Source organism: Perissodus microlepis, chromosome 19 (assembly GCF_051167445.1).
Source record: "Perissodus microlepis isolate ML-2025 ecotype Zambia chromosome 19, ASM5116744v1, whole genome shotgun sequence".
NCBI lineage: Eukaryota > Metazoa > Chordata > Actinopteri > Cichliformes > Cichlidae > Perissodus > Perissodus microlepis.
This window is the reverse complement of record NC_140479.1, coordinates 23,156,750-23,178,050: the sequence shown is the minus strand read 5'-3', so window position 1 is coordinate 23,178,050 and position 21,301 is coordinate 23,156,750.

The window sequence follows — 21,301 nt, the reverse complement described above, 5'->3', positions numbered from 1 at the left end:
GCTCTGCTCTCCTCCAGAGAAGCAGACAGAGAGAAAACACAGCTCCTCCACTCTTACTAAATAATATTCATCCATTACCAGTGATGACTGGATTGCCCTGAGCTAAATGAACTCCAGAGGTGATTTTACTTTCTACAATGAATAATATCCCATTTTAATTGCCACCACCAACAGCTGAATATTAGACAGCCTGAAAATCAAGCCCTTAGCTGACTAAAGCCACATCACATCAGTTATTTTGTGCTGCAGTACATCAAAGTGATTCTTGTCTTGATGCCTAATTAAATGAAAGGCAGATGTGAGTAACAGACCCTCCAGGTTCATGCATGTGTGACCTGGTGGTATGAACTCCATAATGATGACAGTATGCGATAGACCAAGGACATTTTTCAGCTTTCATATTACATAATCCATGCCTGAGTTGAGACTCCTCTGGATAACCGTGAAGATAAGCTCTGTGGCTTCACATTCTGCTATTCAACCCCACGAACTCTGTATTTCTTCTAAATAAAAGGAAATCTCTGTGAGCTGAGAGAAAAGTCTTTGACTGATTGTCTGCTCTTTTTTTCTACGGCTCTCTTGAAAGTCAGCAGTAAATGTCCTCCTCGTTTTAGAGCCCTTAAAGATTATTGTTTTCCTTTTATTGGCTGTCAGGCTCTGTGAAGTGCCGGTGACTTGTCCAGGGTGGCATGCTGCCCTTCGACCAAATTCAGCTGGCATATTCCCCAGCCTTCCTGCAACCCTAACTTTGATAAGCAGTTAAGAAAAAGAATGGACCTCATCAGTTGAGGAAGTTTGGAAATGGGAAAGGAAATTGAACCACTCACTCCTGATAGTCACTGGCACTCTAACCCCTCAGCTCCGGGTCACCTGATTCTTAGTGGCAGCATTGTGAACAAAAGAGCAAATTAAATTTAAACATCACTAAGAGTTTTCAGCTACACTAGAAAATCTGCCAGCTTGCTAGAATTTAATTTAATTTAATTTTAAAATGAAGTCATCAAAAAATGAAAATAAAAGACTAAAATTTTCACCAAATGAAAATTAAATGAAATTACCCAGATTATTGCATTTAAAATTTCAGTCTTGACCAAAACTGTGGATATTTTGTGGGTATTTACTCAGATTCTGCTAAATTTTGTGCGTGCTCATGTGGTGGAAAGGTTATGAAATTGCAAAAACAAAAAGCAATCCGCGTTCTTATTCTCAATGTACAATGGGCCCACATCTAAATCTTGTATGACTTGGTAGCTCTGAGAGGCTTATACTGTAAGTATTCTTTTTTTTTTATGGTGGAGGCATAGAGTACAAGCATGGATAAAGCATATGCATTATTAAACTGTACAGTGTTAGAGGGTACAGACACTACATGAATTATGTACTATATTATTTGAGCTTCAGTCTTCTCCCACTCTTTTCTGCTTCTACCTACATGCAGGAGCTTTGGGCAGATATCGCCTATGTTTAATGTGAAGTCAAAACAATGCTGAAGGACACAACATCCAGTCTTGTTTATTTCACAATACTATTCGTAGCTGTTAGATAAATCTCTTACTGTCTTTTTCATTAAAAAACGATTTATCATTGCAAGTTATCTAGTATTATCACACTTCTTTGAAAACCGAATGAAATCAGTTTACTATTAAACCTGTTTATGTTTGATTGTTTGAAATGATGACATGATGTGTGGTAGCAGAAATCGCTGCTTTTTCAACAAGCCGAATCAGGTAACACTTCAGTGTCTTAAGAATTATCTCTCTTGAATATACTTAAAACGCCAACTGCTTGATTTAAATATTTTTAGGGAGAGGTGTGATTAGGTTGAAAGCTTGTGAACTTTACAAAATTAAGTGATTTGATGGCCACTCACTGTAACAGTTATTTGTAATAGAAAGAAAAAAAAGTGGCATTTTGATGGCAGTGGCAGAGGCAGGTGATTTTTATAGCGGCAGGTTTTTTTCAAGGCAAATCGCTGTAGCAGTGTTAAACCGACGGGTTCTTATATAGCGCTTTTTTACTCTACCTGAGCACTCAAAGTACTTTCTACAACTTGCCTCATTCTCCCATTCATAAAACCCTTTTTTTCTATGCTTTTTGTAAGTGCTTTCTAGCCTACATTAACACACATTCATAATGCATGGATGCAGTGGAGAGCAACTTGGGGTTTATATCTCACCCAAGGAAATTTGGCATGAAGACTGGAGCAACCAGGGATCAAACCACCAACCTTTTGATTAGTAAAAGACCTGCTACACCCACCCCAAGGCTAGTCAGTGGTCACTCAGTCCTCTCATTTGTTTATGCAGTGATGACTGCCACATAGAAGTACACCAAAAGTACTAAAAGTATGTTGTAGAGAAACAGCTTGTTAAAAATAGTTACTGGATATAAAACCAATTTTAGGACTATGTTGATTGTATAGAGTGCCCAGTAGGGAAGCCTGGCTGTAGCCATTTCTCAGTTTTGAATGGTCAGAATTCATGTAGGAACTATCTCTTTAAAAGTAGACATACAAACACAACCATATCTAATATAAAATATAAACAAACAAATAAACAAACAAACGGCCGGAATAATTTATAACATAATTTCCACTCTTGAGTGAGTTTTAGTTTAGAACCATTTACATGGGTTCAATGTGACACTTGAAGATGTAATGTAGCATCATGATTTTTTGCTAAGGCTGAGTGTGTAGTAGGAAAGGCTGCAGTGAGAGGGATGTAGAGGTGAACTTGGTGTTTGTCCCCGTCTCATTCTCCTGACAAGCCTGGGACTTTGGGATCTAGGGTAAAGAGAAGGGGCTGTCTCATTTCCACTTTTGCTCTATATCATAACACAATACCTCGAGAGTTGTGGGGAAAAAAGAAAAGAAAGGACCCTATACAGTTCCACGGATTTCCACATCATTGTATAATGTAGCTTCATTCCGGCTTATATAGATTCGACAGAAAGTAGGGCAAACTGATGAGTGCAGAGCAGAGGGCAGCCTTGCCCACATATTTCCACTACGTACATGGACTCTGATGAATCAGAAACTGCAGATATGTAGTATATATGTACACTCCTCCATGTACTTGCATATGTAAAAGTGATCTGCATACTGAACAGACAGAACAAAACAAAAAGAAGCTCATCTGATTGTTTCATCTTATGTTAGGACAGCGCGTTAATATGTTAATGACGAAATCCTTGGTGAATTTACATATCGGAAGAGAAGAGAAGAGAAGAGAAGAGAAGACTGCCTTGTGCCTCATCATTTGTGTTCCTGTTGGTTTTTCCTCTTCAGAAAATCCTCCCCCAGGTTTCCCAGCTGAGGTTTTATCAGGTTTCAGCTTATATCCAGGTGGTTAAATGCCCTTCTGGCAGTGCTTCTTAACACCTTGCTTAGCTTTGCCTTTCCAGTTCCCCACAAGATGGAGTGGAGTGTGAAGACCTAGCATCTAACCCTGAATGGCATAAAACCACATGTCCAGCTGTCGTTGCAGTAAAGTTCATAGTGTGCAAATTTCCTTTGAAGACCTCTTCAGATGCTCAACCACAGGGACTTTATGTTCAAGCAGAAGCTGTTTCAATCCATCAGTGTACCTGATATTACAATGACAGCTCACAATGCCCTTATCTTAGATAGCTTTCATCTATCTATCGATATTGATTGATAGATTGATCACTTCTTTAAAAGGCTCTTATTGCATATAGCGTTCTACCAAACATGCATGCAGCATCTGTAACATGCAATTAGGATTGTGGGAGAATAGTATATATGGCACATTCAGACATTCACAGTAAAGTGTGCTTTTTACATTCTTTGCTTTTATTTTGACACTTTTAAAGTGTGAACCCTGCACACAAAAACACACTTACAACACACCTGCCAATATAACTATCCCCTATTTTTCACAGCCATTCCATGCCATTATACCACATTACACCACATTCTTCCTGTTTGAACTCACATCTGTCCATGGCTCACCTCCTGCCTCAGTCTTGCCCGTTCTGTGCTCTCTGACTGCTGAAAGCCTGCATTTCAACCTACATTCGCTTGTGCATCAGTATTGGTTACATTTTTCTGTTAAGCTAAAAAAACAAGTAGATAAAACACACTGAGCTCTGACATACACTAATCTCATAAAGTACATTTGAATAAATTTGAAGAAACACATCACATAATCTCAAAGCCTCACCTTCATTATTTTTACCAGGCAGCAACCTGCTGTAGTCAGCACCTCACCAGCAGTGATGTGTGCTCTCGTTGCATCATACCTTTTTCCTCCTGAAAAAAGCTGTTTTGAATTTTATATATGAAAGGGATCAGTGGTTCTGTCTTTACTTTCTTTCCCCTCCTTTATCCTGTCAGAAAGCTTCTGATTGTGTTCTTCTTTAATCTCCCAGGGATGAGATATTATTTTCACTGTCTAACACTCTGGAGGGAATCTGTCAACTCACTCCCCTCCAACATGCATGTCTGAACACATTTTTTCATCACGTGCATGTTCATACTCACTACATCTTTCACCGTTCAAGTGTGTGAGGCCACCGACAGCGGGCTCTCTTTTCACAGCTCCGTGGGTTTCACGGCCTATGATGATGCTTTGCTCCCTGCAGCATCAGCGGGGTACCGGAGATAAGAATTACTACATGAGGTTACAGCCACTATTAACTGTGGTTGACAGACCGAACTAGGGTTTGGACTGGCGAAGATCATTACACAGCTCTGCAGGCAGAGATGTGAAATGGAGGGGAGGTGTTAATAAAATCCCAGAAAAAACTCTAAGTTAAAAAGCTCTTTTAGACAAATTTTAATCAAATTCTGAAGTTGATAGAAGCTCGGATCACATTCACAACATAAACAAACAGAACTGAAATTGATTGAAACCACAGTGAGACTAACTTGTCTAAAAAAGTGTCTGTGATCTTGGTGTTTTCACATCTTCACAAACCAACAGCATCAAAGGGGAAAACAAACCAGAGTTTGATTCAAACGGACTAAACAACGCACGTGTAAAAGTGTTTGAAAAAACAAACAAACCTAGATTGGACTAACTCGTCAATAACCTCATCCTCCATCAGTGAAAAGAACACAGCTGGTTTCTTGGAACTCACTGAAAAACTGGGGATGTTGCACACTTACAGTAAATCGTCGATCATAAAGTATGCTCTTCCCAAGTTTATGCTACTTTTGGATTCTAGTGGCAACCTTTAGTGACATGTTATATTAATATAATAAAGGTATTGACCTCACGGTGAACCAGAAATTCAGGTATGGAGTCAGTCACACAGGAAATGCAAATCTCTTTAATCTGTAATCATTTCCATATTCTTATTTTTTTAAATCCACATTGAATGGTGACAATGATCCCATAACTCTCTAAGTCCTTAGCTAATAACGCCTGTGAATATGCTACCAGACATCCTTCTGGTGTGGAGGTGATATACATATTTGCACAGTATTACCTTATTACTGAGTGATGGGTGTGTATTTATTTGATTGTATATTTTTTACCCCTTTGAAATGGTGGATATATGTTATTAATGCCTCCTGGGTTTTAGCCTTTACCATAAGAAGTGCTCCGTAATCCTTTAAAAAAGTAAAGAAAATCCAGATTAAACCACATTAAATCAATGCTCAAAAATACAGCTACATTGCTGGGTATTGTTTTACTTCAGTCTGTGATTGTTGCTGCCCCGCTCCTCTAAACTCTGTTAAACATTTTTAAGTCAAAGCAAAACTTTTGTGTTCATAAATGTGTGTTTACACTTTACTTGCTTTGTTGTTTGGCGGCTTTCATATTCATGTATTTATTACTTCCAGGCTGGACTACTGTAAATCATTATTATCAGGTTGTTCTAAAATTCCCCAAAAAGCCTTCAGTTGGTCCAGAATGCTGCAGAGAGGATACTGACAGGGATTAGAAAGACAGCATATTTCTCCTATATTGGCTTCTCAGATTTGGGAGACAGACACCCTCTCTACTTTTAAGATTACGCTTAAGCTTTCCTTTCCTGATAAAGCTTATAGCTAGGGCTGGATCAGGTGGCCCTAAACCCTCCCTTAGTTATGTTACATTGGCCTAGGATGCGGGGGCTTCCCATATTCCCATCTTGTTCACTCATCTCTTTTCACTCTCCATGTGTTTATACACCACTCTGCATTTAATAATTAGTTTTTATTAATTTCTGGCTCCCAACCAGTTGCTACAGATGGCTTCCCCTCCTTGAGCCTTGTTCCGCCAGATGTTTCTTCCTGTTAAAAGGGAGTTTTTCCTTACTACTGTTGCCAGGTGTTTGCTCATAGAGGGTCCTCTTCTCTCGTCGTTTTCTCTCTATTTTAGTAGGGCCTTTATCCTACAATATAAAGCACCTTGAGGAAACTGTTGTTGTAATTTGGCACTGTGTAAATAATTAAAATCAACGTCAATAGGCTATCTCTTGATTAGTTAAAAATGACTTTTTGTTATTATTATTATTATTTTTATTACAGTTTATTTAAAATAAACTGCCATTTTTCTTACACTCTTACATGCTGTAACATACAGCAGGCCTGTAAAAAACCTCAGACAAACACCTCTCACTTTAAAAGTGTGACTCATGACTCAAGCACCACGTTTTTTATCTTCAGGTTTACAAGCCAGATTACAGCAAAATTAATGCAAATAATTGTCTTCAGACTCAACAAAAGCTGCTGCATGTTAATTGTAAAATGGTCTTCACACTTATGGCTGAATGGGTTTCAATAATTTAGTTGCATACAAGGATAACTGGAATGGTAATGCATGCTCGCGCTTGAAAAAATGGTATATAGTTCGAGGAAAGAACACACACACTCTCTTTCTGGCACTTGACATCACTTGACCTTTTGACTCATAACTTCAGGTGGAATAATGCATTGGAGTAATCATACTCTGATCAATAACACAACATGATTTACAACACAGGTCATGATATGTACCTACTGTGTTTATTTGGAAATCAATGTAACTCAGTGAAATGAATGAACTGGCTTAACCTCGTGTCATGTGGTCCTGACAGCTCTTTATCTTTGTAGAGCAACAATATACTTGAGTGAAAAAATGTGTGTTTGTGTGTGTGTGTCTTCAGGGTTGCTAAGGTCAGAGTGCACATGTAAAGAGTTTTAGTCGTATGTGCCAAAAGGCTTTCACCACGAGTCTCTCTGGATAAACCTCTAACTTAAATTTAGAGTGTGAAAACTGAAACCATGTTTCATTTTTGTTGTTTTTGCTTTTTATTTCTGGGTAAATAATGGATGTATTCAAACAGACGAATGCTTCTAATAATTCCCCTCTGTACTCGTCACTAAATGGTATAAATACAAGTCTTAGGAATATGAGGTGTCTGTTTGTCACATACAAAAACAAGTTCTCTTAATGAAAAATTAATTGCCTTCTGTTATCTGCTGTTCTTACAACACATAATGAAAAGGTGTTGTGCAAATTTTACCAGCTGTGACGTGTGTGTGTGTGTGTGTGTGTGTGTGTCATGACAGCAAACCTGGATACAAGCAGGAACAACCACAAATCCACTACTTTATCAGGTATTTATATTTTTGTCTGATGGTCACTCTTAATCCTTTTATTTTGTTAATCTTATTCATTGTATATCTTATTGTTATTTTACTCGTGTTTTTATGTATATATTTAAAATATACACTGATTTATTTATCTTCTTTTTCATTTATGTATTTATTTTATTTATATTAATTTCATTGTATGCTTAATGTATGTTTTTTAACTGCTATCTCTGTTTTATTATTGGAAAGCACTTTGGTCAACTTTGTTGTTTTTAAAGTGCTATATAAATAAAGTTGGATTGGATTGTCTGTCTGCTAAGCAGCTAAAACTGATGAAATGTGATAAAACAGTGAACATGAGCTGTTTGGAGACAGCTTATAACAAAGCTATTTAAGAATATGGAAAGCAACAGTGCATGTTAAGTGAAAGGATATAAAACTGTTCACACAGTCCAGTCACTTCAATTTTTACGAAATAAAGTGATCATTAGGCTAAATTATAAATTTTTTTGATGCTGATTGGTTACCAAAAGTCTTCTGTGTTGTTCCAACAAATGTTCTCATACTTTGTGCTAAGTAGCATCAAATGAGACATAAGACTGTCATGCATTGTTAAACGCAGACGCTATACTGTATCTATCCATTTGAAGACAAAAAACTGTTTTGAATGTCATAAACAAATTTCAACCAGAGTACATGCTTTTTGGCCAAGTTAGAAGCTAGGAGGCTAACTGCCCCTGTTTTGCACTGCTTTTTGGCTAAATAGTGTGTTATATCTTCTATATCCATGAATGTACGGGGGCCATTTGCTCTAGTACACAAGACACGATTACAAGTTTTGTAATCAGACAGTAAACATGAGGCTTTATACGGACATCCAAAACCCTGCCAATTTATAGCTAGGTTGCTAGCCATAGCTTGCTAATGCTGTCACTAGCAAAGAACGATCTGAAGGCACCTCATTTTTCTTTCTTGTTCTTATGTGGAGTTTATGTTGTGCTGGCTGCCTGGTTATTTCTTGTCATTAATGATTAATGCTCTCCTAGGATATTAGTGTTGTTCACTGCTGACACTGTAATGGAGTGAAACAGACACTAAGCTAAGACATTTGGAACCAAGAGTAAATATTATTATTCTTATTAGTTACATTTCAATCCATTCACACATTGTTTAAAAAAAAAGTAAATAAAATAAAATAAGTTAGTATGTTTCCTTTGAAGTCATGGGAACCCTGTGTATATGATTTTAGGGCTTACAGTGTCTGTTTATCACCACCCTTATGTGCATGAGGACCACATAGCAAAATGTCATCCCTTTCCCTTCTAATGCCTGGGGCATAATGGTGAGCCTCTCTGTTTTCCTTTCATGTGCATACTCACTCCAGTTCTGCTCATTTACTCTGGATGCTCTTACTTTGTTGTACTTTGAGGCCAGACTCCTACTCAAGCAATGCCATAAAAAATGATTAATTGCTCCAAGCTCTCATTTTACATTCTCTGTTACATATAAAGCAATACTGCAAGCCGGATATACCTCTGAGTTACCACTGAATCCCACAGGCAATTTGTTGTATATCTTGACCAGTGACTGTAAAAGACAGTCATTGATCTTGACCTATTAACAATGCCTCAAATAGATGAGCTGTTGACCTTGTAAGACCTACTGTTCCTTACACTTTCCACTTCTGATCCACTTCTTTAATTCAGCTGTGTTTCAGATAGATTTAAGTGTTTCAGGAGCCTGAAATGTATCAGGTTTAATGCTCTGAGACACAAATTGCCCAACAAACCATTATATATGTTTTTACTTTCTATAGCTTTCTAAAATCAACAATTCACTATCTCGCCTTAACACTAATTTTCCTCTGTGTTTAGGTAACTATGTGCATGCGAGACTCTGTTATTGTCACTGTTAAATATTTATGGGAGTTTTTATATACAGTTACTCCATTGTCACAGGGGATTTGTGACTCTAGCTCAGGGGTGGGCAATCTCAGTCCACGAGGGCCAGTGTCCCAGCAGGTTTTAGATATCACCCTGGGTCAACACACCTGAATCACATGATTAGTTCGTTACCAGGCCTCTGGAGAACTTCAGGACATGTTGAGGAGCTAATTTAGCCATTTAAATCAGCTGTGTTGGTTCGAGGACACATCTAAAACCTGCAGGGACGCCGGCCCTCGTGGACTGAGATTGCCCACTCCTGCTCTAGCTGGAACTAAACCAGCAATTTGATTCCAGCCAACCAGTATCTGAAACATGTTAATTACTACACCACAGAAAGCACTTGTTAACATACTGTCATGTTAGCCTTAATTCAAAAGCAGTAGAGCCACTGTTAGTTGCAATAACTTGAAGTGTTTTCTGCATGATTTTCTCGGTGTCTCACTTTGTTGTGGAGGAATTCTGGCCCACTGTTTTTTTCAACATTGCTTCAGTTCATTGAGATTTATGGACATTTATTTATGCACAGCACTATCAAGTTTCTGCTACAGCATTTCAGTCAGGTTAAGATCTGGACTTTGACTAGTCCCTCGATTTTTTTTCTCTTTTCAGCCATTCAGATTGGCTCCTGTACAAACCTATAGCTGTCAGGGAGATGCTCTCACATTTAGCTCTGATAGTTTTCCGTACCGATGAGTTCATGGTTGACTCAGAGACTGCAAGGTGCCCGGGTCCTGTGGCTATAAAAACAAGCACAAGTCATCACCACTCCACCAGCTGGTGTTATGTATTATTGCCAAACATCTCCACATTGAACTTGTCTGTCCAAAGCAGATTGCTCCAGAAGTCCTGTGATTTGTTCAGAACTTTGCGGACCATTTTCATTTTAAAGAGAAGTTTTGCTTTCTCCTGGCAACCCATCAAAATGAGCCATACTTGTTCAAACTTTTTTTTAAATTTTACTGTCAAGAGTCTGAAATGCAGCTCTTGGCCTTTTTGCAGTTTCTCTGAGCATTGCATGAATTTGCTGGGATGTCAACTCCTGTAAAGACTGTGACATTATGTTAACACACAACTGAACCAGACTTGAAGTCACACTTGCCTCCGATCAGTTAATCTAGCACTTTTGATTTTAGCACCCAGTACTTATCCTGTTAGTTCCTATGCAATTAGCAACCGCACATTCTTGCTGCTTAGGTTTTAACAGGACTGCATATGAAATTATTCTTAAGCAACTTATGTTGATGTTTAATGCAGGAACTTACAGGCAGCCTTAAAGTCACAGCACATTGTTATATCTGCCCATTAGATGCATTTCAGAAATTGCAGATATACAGTATTTACCAACCAGGAAAATAAGGTCGTGTTGACCTACTATAGCACAAACTATTACAAAGACAGTCTTCAGTACTTTAGCAGGAGTCTATGTCTGCGTCTCTTCTCTTGTGTGTGATCTTAGATTAAAGTTGAAGCTCAAACTTTTCCTTGAAAGGCTGAAAGAAAGCACCATCAAACTTTTTGTAATAGAAATGTCTTTTTAAAGCTGACGCTTTCTTCTCAGAACTTGTGTCGGTACTTCATGTGAATGGAACTTTAAAAAAAAAAACCCTCATATCTTTTGTATTGTATGGTAACCTTATTTTTATCACCTTGACTCACACAGATCACAGTGGCTTTGTAAAAAGAAAAGGCTCACAAACATAAACGAGTTTGAATTTTAGCCTTACTTTGTTAAAGGAAAACCAAACAATTCTGAATCTTGGCTTTCATCAGCAAGTATAAAGCAGTTCCCATTACCGCTGTGGATCAGATAATCAGTTAATTTCATGCAGGACTAAACAGATATGTAACACTAAAGCAGCATGGTGATACTGAATACAGATTAAGCAAGATGTCATTATCATCACTGGGAACATGAGCCATTAGTTTGGTGACAGTATGCTGGTTCGCCCAACTTACTTGTGCCTGATTAAACTAGCATAGTTAAAAGGAAGCAAACGAATCAGGCAGTGGAAAACAGCTTTGTTGCTGTGATTCTCTGAGGATTACCAACTAAATGGTCCTGAAAGCAATTTCACTTTGCTAAATTGTTTAGAAATTACACTCACTTGTTTGCTCTCTAGTTAGAGCACTGTCACTTAAAAACAATAAACACATAAAATGCCCACCAAAAGCAATAGGTGTTTTATTTACAGGGAGTGCAGAATTATTAGGCAAGTTGTATTTTTGAGGAATAATTTTATTATTGAACAACAACCATGTTCTCAATGAACCCAAAAAACTCATTAATATCAAAGCTGAATGTTTTTGGAAGTAGTTTTTAGTTTGTTTTTAGTTTTAGCTATTTTAGGGGGATATCTGTGTGTGCAGGTGACTATTACTGTGCATAATTATTAGGCAACTTAACAAAAAACAAATATATACCCATTTCAATGATTTATTTTTACCAGTGAAACCAATATAACATCTCCACATTCACAAATATACATTTCTGACATTCAAAAACAAAACAAAAACAAATCAGCGACCAATATAGCCACCTTTCTTTGCAAGGACACTCAAAAGCCTGCCATCCATGGATTCTGTCAGTGTTTTGATCTGTTCACCATCAACATTGCGTGCAGCAGCAACCACAGCCTCCCAGACACTGTTCAGAGAGGTGTACTGTTTTCCCTCCTTGTAAATCTCACATTTGATGATGGACCACAGGTTCTCAATGGGGTTCAGATCAGGTGAACAAGGAGGCCATGTCATTAGTTTTTCTTCTTTTATACCCTTTCTTGCCAGCCACGCTGTGGAGTACTTGGACGCGTGTGATGGAGCATTGTCCTGCATGAAAATCATGTTTTTCTTGAAGGATGCAGACTTCTTCCTGTACCACTGCTTGAAGAAGGTGTCTTCCAGAAACTGGCAGTAGGACTGGGAGTTGAGCTTGACTCCATCCTCAACCCGAAAAGGCCCCACAAGCTCATCTTTGATGATACCAGCGCAAACCAGTACTCCACCTCCACCTTGCTGGCGTCTGAGTCGGACTGGAGCTCTCTGCCCTTTACCAATCCAGCCACGGGCCCATCCATCTGGCCCATCAAGACTCACTCTCATTTCATCAGTCCATAAAACCTTAGAAAAATCAGTCTTGAGATATTTCTTGGCCCAGTCTTGACGTTTCAGCTTGTGTGTCTTGTTCAGTGGTGGTCGTCTTTCAGCCTTTCTTACCTTGGCCATGTCTCTGAGTATTGCACACCTTGTGCTTTTGGGCACTCCAGTGATGTTGCAGCTCTGAAATATGGTCAAACTGGTGGCAAGTGGCATCTTGGCAGCTGCACGCTTGACTTTTCTCAGTTCATGGGCAGTTATTTTGCGCCTTGGTTTTTCCACACGCTTCTTGCGACCCTGTTGACTATTTTGAATGAAACGCTTGATTGTTCGATGATCACGCTTCAGAAGCTTTGCAATTTTGAGACTGCTGCATCCCTCTGCAAGATATCTCACTATTTTTGACTTTTCTGAGCCTGTCAAGTCCTTCTTTTGACCCATTTTGCCAAAGGAAAGGATGTTGCCTAATAATTATGCACACCTGATATAGGGTGTTGATGTCATTAGACCACACCCCTTCTCATTACAGAGTTGCACATCACCTAATATGCTTAATTGGTAGTAGGCTTTCGAGCCTATACAGCTTGGAGTAAGACAACATGCATGAAGAGGATGATGTGGACAAAATACTCATTTGCCTAATAATTCTGCACTCCCTGTATAAGTTACTACCGAAGCTAAGCGAATATGCTCAAAGCTTTATAACCCCGCCTTCCTGCAGGGGAAAAACGTTTATAATGTTTATAACTTAAAAATGTTTTCCATTCCCAGTTACTCAGTGGTACAGTGGTTTACACTCACAAAGCGAGGTATAGCCATCCTATGATCAATGCAGACAAACCCCACAAAGATGTAACACAGTGTAAATGGCTGTCCCATTTTGCTGCAGCTAATTTCAAGGCAGTTATTCAGTGGCATATTTATATGCAGATTGGAGACATTCAAACCTTCTGTTTAACTGTTGGCACATGTAAACAACCTATACTGTTTGCAGTAATCTGAAATTATCCCAGATAGGACAAAAGAGGGGAATAAAGCCTTTGGTTTGCCACAGGTTGCAGTGTAATCTGCATGCATTAGGCTAATGTAGCACACGTAAATTATGGCATGTCGGCATCTGCTAAGGTGGTGAAAAATGAAATGAAAATAGTTTTATAAACACATTTTTGTGAATTGTCTGTGTAATGGGGTCCTTAGGGACTAGTAAAGCGCTATACAAATACAGGCCATTTAATATAAGATTAGGTTCTCAAACTAGCTACCATGTTAATACATGTTAATAAATTTGGGAAAAGACATCCCGCAAAACGTGTTTACCCAGTCAGGTGTAAAAACCTGTTAATTATCTATTGGGATTCTGCTGGATGGACTTTTTGTTTAGAGACCCAAAAGAAAGGCGAAGGAGACCAAAGAGATAAAGTCAGCATTTACTGTTAATAAGTCCAGGGAGCAAACAAAGACCAAAGCATGGAAATCCAAAATATCTGAAATCACCACACAACAGAGGAAGACTGAGATAATATAAACGAGAGGGGTGGAGGAAAGGGGTTAAAACTGAAAACTAGATAATGAGCCAGAGGAAGTAAAGTTACAGAAGATAAACATAACCAAAACCACTACCAAAATAAAGAGGAAATAAAACAACTGAAGGGAACTCCAGTTAGGGCTGAATCAGGTGACCCCGAACCTCCCTGCACTGCTTGGCACTTTCCATGATGTGCTATGAGATTTATTCGTCACTCACTCTTAATGCATATTATTAAACTCTGACTCTCTTTCAAAGTGTGTCTTTTGTCCTGTCTCCCTCTCCTAACCCCTAACCAGTTGCAGCAGATGGGTCCCTGGTTCTGCCTGAGGTTTCTTCCTGTTAAAAGGGAGTTTTTCCTTCCCACTGTTGCCAAGTGCTTTCTCATAGTGGGTCTTCTGTATTATTGTAGGGTCTTTACTTTACAATATAAAGTGCAACTGTTGTTGTTATTTGGTGCTATATAAATTACTACATATTGCTTTATAAAATAGTTGCTATATAATTTGAATCTAAGTGAAAGAAGATTGAATGACACAGAAACACTGAAACACAAAGAGAACTACCTAAATAACCTTCAGCATCACCGGAAACCACAGGAAGAACTGACGATTCAATATATACATCTTATATACATATAAATATTACAGAAAGAAACAAAACTAGAAAATAACTCATAAGAAAATAAACAAGGTTTTTAAAACTCTAAATACAGGGGCTGAATATTTATAAGGGCCATTGGGGAGGTAATGAAGAATATAGCCATTATAAATAATGATCCCCAGAAATAAAACAGATCATTCTCAAAACCAAAAGGCATTATGAAGTCAAAACCTCAAGTCCCTGGAACAAAGATGTAGGGACCATTAGATATAGTGTGTAGTAGCACACCCATCAAATGTCCAATTCTGGGAGGAGCGAGAACCCCGCATGTCCAAAAACCCAAACTCTATTTTATGTAAATATAAATTCTGTATCTGTAGAAGATGAGCATTAGAAGTCAGTAAGTGAGGCCAGTATCTGATGGATGCTAAGATGCTAGATTTAGTTTTTGTTTTGCTAAGTTTTATTAGTTTTTATTATCATTATGACAGTAGCATGGTGAGGAACTCTTGTATACCTTTCAAGAGAAAATTATTCACGTACTCATCAAATTTTAATGCAGTGGGAAATTAGGGTTGTACACATCAACCACCTACTCAGCACGTCTTCTCCAGGATGTCTGTCTCAGAGATGAGCAAATTAGGTGGTGAGAAGCAAAATGTACGTTCCACTAATTCCCATCTCATATTGCTTCATTTGATTGCTTTTGCAATGTGGAACAGATGCTGACCTTTAGTCACATACACATTTCACACACATGTGTGCTGTCATTAAGCTTGCTTCAACAGGAATCTTGATTATGCAGATTCAATATTATAAACTCGTTGCCTTTGTTAATGCGGCTGTGTTGGTCATGAAGTTCACCTGCTGATGGTTAATAGCGTTTACAAGGCTAATATTGGCAATCTGCCTCCTGAATTCATGTAGGTGGAGGCTGATGAAGTGAAATGGGTCTAATAGGGTAAACATGACCATTCTGTTACCTAAAGTATCGTTCAGCTAGTAAATACAGGGAGATTAGTGTTCAAATTCACTTCTATACACTGCATTAATACTGGGAGAAGTGGGAGATCAAAGGTTTTATGAAGTCTGTGGTCTGGTAATTCTTTTTTTAAGTTCAGATAACAAATGGCTGGAGTAATTAAAGATCAGTGTGTAGGCCAGAGGGAGGATGGCACTGTGCTGCCAGCAGGCTGGCATAAGGTAATATATGGAGCAGCTGATCAGGAGGAGTCACTCCTGTGGGGAACCTCACTCAACTCTTTGGCTGCCCTGATTTTGAGAAATAAGGAGGACTGTAAATCTGGTGACTGCAGTATGAGAGAAGGAAGATGAGAAAATAAAGAACAGAGAGGCTGGAAGAGAGTTCAGAATGAGTGGAAAAGACAGAGACTTATTACTGTATATTTGTTATTTGCCTTTGTTCTGGTTTTTATCTATCTCTTAAAAATGTGGTTCTTCTCTCAGCCAAATTATGATTTTAAATTGTTTCATTGTTTTATATCCAGTACTTGGCCATTGTTAACCAATAATCAGAACATTGCCGTTGCATATTAATTGAACCTATTATTATAAGCTAAACTTACACAGGCACTTACAGATTTTGATTTGTATTTCACCCGAGCATAACATGTAGAGTCCACAGCACATCAAAGAATCCAGATCTGTGACACAGCATTATCAAGACCCAGAAACAGTTACAGTTGACTGAAGTCAAAGCCTCAGTTGTTGGTTTAACAGTGACTATAATCCAGGCAGAAAACTGTGTATTAATCTAGTGTTGGAGTGTTTACAGCAGTGGGCATTTATGAATAGGGGTTCTTTACCCTGAGTCTGGTGTTGAACCACTGACGATCAGGAGGGTAAAATTCTTGAATGACTTAACTCTTGAGGTGCATCTTGGTTGTACTGCTTCAAGTAATCAGCTTGTCCGGATTATCACACAGTGTAAACATCACACAGTAATAGGAATGAAGGAAGTGGGCAATTACTGTAGCAAGACACACATAGTGTCTTGCATAAAGACAGTTGCAATCAGAACAGTCAGTATAAGCCAAAGGGAAGGATTTTTTCATAGATTTCCCTGAAGGTTTCTGTCTAAAACAGTTGATTTAACAGTTTTTGACTCTGCTGACTCGTCTCAGCAGAGTGATTAATGATTTATTGTTTAAAAGTTGGGAGAATCCTCTTTTTCAGGTAGCAGCAGCTGACGTCAGCTTCAATTAATGTCAGCTCCAGAATGACTGCAGAATGTCCAAAGAAACTTCTTAAACCTTTCGTTGAGCACAACGCATTTCTTCACTGTCCATATGCTCAGTATGTTCCAAACACTGCTATTTTCAGCAAATGTAGCAAAACAAACTTCTTCCAAATTACAATGATTGACAATGACTGCTAAGGTTTGGGATTTTCAAGAACATTGGCTTAATTTATGCTCTGACTCTTAAGTTTTTTAAGTTTGTATCGGTGTGGGGGACTGTATGGAGCCTATGGTTTATGTTGTTATGTGGTAATTATGAGACAATGCATTTCAGGTCATTTTACAGAACAAGAAGAACGTAATGTATCGAGTAGTGTAAGAGTTACTTTTGTTGATGAGAAATTAAGTAATGTACTCCATTACTTTTAACAAAAGAATAGAGTAAAGTGTAATGCACTTATTTTTGGAAGTAACAATCCCAACACTGTTGAGCAATGATGTGGCATGCTGCCGCTGACAAGCTGTTTGTCTCTTTCTCCATACTTTTCTCTTCCCATTATTAAGGTATTAATCTTCGTTTTATCTGTCCAGAAATGTACTTTACTAGAATTGTGCAGGCTATTTTAGATGTTTTCTGGCAACATATAATCGTACAGTCCGGCCTTGAGTGTAACCGGTGGATTGCACTTTGCCGTAAATCCTCTATCTTTACATTCAAGGCTGCACTGCTTTGCACTGATATTGACTGATGCTTTCTTGACATGGTTCGATGTTGCAAAGGAGTTTTGTTAATCAGAAACAATTCATTCATTTTAGTTATCTTCTGTACTCTGTCAAATCCTTTGGTCTTGCTGAGATGCTCAGTGCTTTCCTTCTCTTTAAGAATTGCCTGATTGTTGATTTAACTTACTCCTAAGACTTTTTTCGATCTTGCCAAAAGGTTGATTTTGGATTTTTCAGTCTAATTTTGGCTTCCTTCACTTGCATCTTCTTGGACTTCATATTGGCAGTTCCAGTGAAAAGCTACCAAAATCAATTTCAACACTTAAAATCAGCTCCAGATCTTTTTATGGTCTTGGTGAAACTGCCTGTCAGTCAATCATCAAATTAATTTTGAGCCTCTGAAAACACTATGTATAAAAGTGGCAGCAATACCAAAGCAATTGTTGTTAAATCCTTTGAATTAAAGGTAAAAGTCTACACTTCGGTCACATCTTAACTGTGCCTTTTAAGGTGCGCTGCAGTGGTGTTGAGAGACATTGTCCAAATACCTGTGGCCCAAACTTAACAAATACTTATATAACATGAAAGTCTAGCACAGATCAGAAAGAGGATGAAGTCATTACACTTTATCACAGCTGACTGAAAAACAACATTTTCCAGACTGCTGTAAATCTAAAAGTAGTTCCATCTGGAATAAATGTAATATAAAAGTGACACAGACTGTCAAGGATACAGGGCAGGTTGTTGTTAACACCATATGACAGATGATCAAAAAGAACATGTGACTCATGTAAACGCACTCAGTGATGAAGGGCTGTTTAATAAACCAAGATTACCAAATAAAAAAGTAGTCAGAAAAAGCTGCTTCACGAAGAAGGATTACATAATTGGGACATGACCATGGAAACCCCATCTCTCCAAGCTAACCCTCACCTGTGGTTAAGTTTTGAGCTTAGCGTTCACTAGCTTACATTGTTTACAGAATGTTTGGCTGCTCCTTTGATTTAAATAAGTTATGTTCTGATATTTATAATCTGTCCTCAAACTGGAGGATGAGGTTAAGGTCAACCATAGTATTGAACCATCAGCTACGACCACATGGGGAACAACAACAACATAACCCCTTTCATGGTCAAAGGAGCTTGCAAAGAAAAGCGTCTGGACTTCTTTAAGTTTACTTGAAGACGTTTCACCTCTCATCCGAGAAGCTTCTTCAGTTCTAAGGTCAAATGGTGGAGAGTCCCAGATATAAACCTAGTGGGAGTATCCCCCCACAGAGGGACAAAAGGACCCCCTGATGATCTTCTAATCGCCTGAGCCAAGGTGTGAAACTGGGTGTGGGTCCCAATCAGCCAGAGTTTCGGGTGTGTTCATTGTGAAACCTGGCCCCACCTTATCATGCGAATTCCTGAGGTCAGATGGCCCAGGATGTGAGTGGGCGTTAAGGCGTCTGGGAAGGGATCTCAAAACTGGATTATAGATGGCAGAGAGTTGGTGTCGTAAACCCCCGCCTCTGTTCAAAGATGGTCGCTCACAGTGGACATAGATGGCTTCTATCACTCCTCTTTCAAACCATCTGTCCTCTCTGTCCAAAATGTGAACATTGGCATCCTCGAAAGAGTGTCCTTTATCCTTAAGATGCAGATGGACTGCTGAGTCTTGTCCTGTGGAGGTGGCTCTTCTGTGTTGTGCCATGCGCTTGTGAAGTGGCTGTTTGGTCTCTCCAATGTAGAGGTCTGGGCATTCCTCGCTGCACTGTACAGCATACACCACATTGTTAAGTCTGTGTTTTGGCGTTTTGTCTTTCGGGTGAACCAGTTTTTGTCTGAGCGTGTTGCTGGGTCTGAAATGCACCGGGATGTCATGCTTGGAGAAAACTCTCCTAAGTTTTTCTGATACACCGGCTACATAGGGGATGACAATGTTGTTGCGTCTGTCCTTCTTATCCTCCCTCGTTGGTGTCTGGTCTTCTTTTCTGTGCCTCTTTGCTGACTTTAAGAACGCCCATTTAGGATAGCCGCACGTTTTGAGTGCTTCCTTTACATGTGTGTGTTCCTTCTTTTTTCCTTCAGGCTTAGAGGGAACATGTTCTGCCCGGTGGTGTAGGGTCCTAATTACTCCAAGTTTGTGTTCCAAAGGGTGATGGGAGTCAAAGAGGAGGTACTGGTCCGTGTGTGTGGGCTTCCGGTAAACTTCGATGTTGAGTTTGCCGTTCTCTTCAATGTGCACAGCGCAGTCCAGGAAAGGCAAACAGTTGTCCTTTGTGTCTTCCCTGGTGAACTTGATGTTTTTATCCACAGCGTTAATGTGCGCAGTGAAGGATTCCACTTCTTGTGTCTTGATTTTGACCCAGGTGTCGTCCACATATCTGTACCAGTGGCTGGGTACTCTTCCTTTGAAAGAGCCTAGAGCCTTCCTTTCCACTTCCTCCATGTAAAGGTTGGCTACAATAGGTGACACGGGGGAGCCCATGGCACACGGACCAGTACCTCCTCTTTGACTCCCATCACCCTTTGGAACACAAACTTGGAGTAATTAGGACCCTACACCACCGGGCAGAACATGTTCCCTCTAAGCCTGAAGGAAAAAAGAAGGAACACACACATGTAAAGGAAGCACTCAAAACGTGCGGCTATCCTAAATGGGCGTTCTTAAAGTCAGCAAAGAGGCACAGAAAAGAAGACCAGACACCAACGAGGGAGGATAAGAAGGACAGACGCAACAACATTGTCATCCCCTATGTAGCCGGTGTATCAGAAAAATTTAGGAGAGTTTTCTCCAAGCATGACATCCCGGTGCATTTCAGACCCAGCAACACGCTCAGACAAAAACTGGTTCACCCGAAAGACAAAACGCCAAAACACAGACTTAACAATGTGGTGTATGCTGTACAGTGCAGCGAGGAATGCCCAGACCTCTACATTGGAGAGACCAAACAGCCACTTCACAAGCGCATGGCACAACACAGAAGAGCCACCTCCACAGGACAAGACTCAGCAGTCCATCTGCATCTTAAGGATAAAGGACACTCTTTCGAGGATGCCAATGTTCACATTTTGGACAGAGAGGACAGATGGTTTGAAAGAGGAGTGAAAGAAGCCATCTATGTCCACTGTGAGCGACCATCTTTGAACAGAGGCGGGGGTTTATGACACCAACTCTCTGCCATCTATAATCCAGTTTTGAGATCCCTTCCCAGACGCCTTAACGCCCACTCACATCCTGGGCCATCTGACCTCAGGAATTCGCATGATAAGGTGGGGCCAGGTTTCACAATGAACACACCCGAAACTCTGGCTGATTGGGACCCACACCCAGTTTCACACCTTGGCTCAGGCGATTAGAAGATCATCAGGGGGTCCTTTTGTCCCTCTGTGGGGGGATACTCCCACTAGGTTTATATCTGGGACTCTCCACCATTTGACCTTAGAACCGAAGAAGCTTCTCGGATGAGAGGTGAAACGTCTTCAAGTAAACTTAAAGAAGTCCAGACGCTTTTCTTTGCAAGCTCCTTTGACTACGATGACCTGGATGACTGAGAACCTTCACAGACATACAACCCCTTTCATGGACTTTCACGTCTTATTTTCACAATGGATTTTTGATAACATTTTTATCTTTGGCCCTGCGACATTCTGATGGCTTCTCCAAGTGTAGCCCGTCTATCACAGCTGGGTAACCTTACT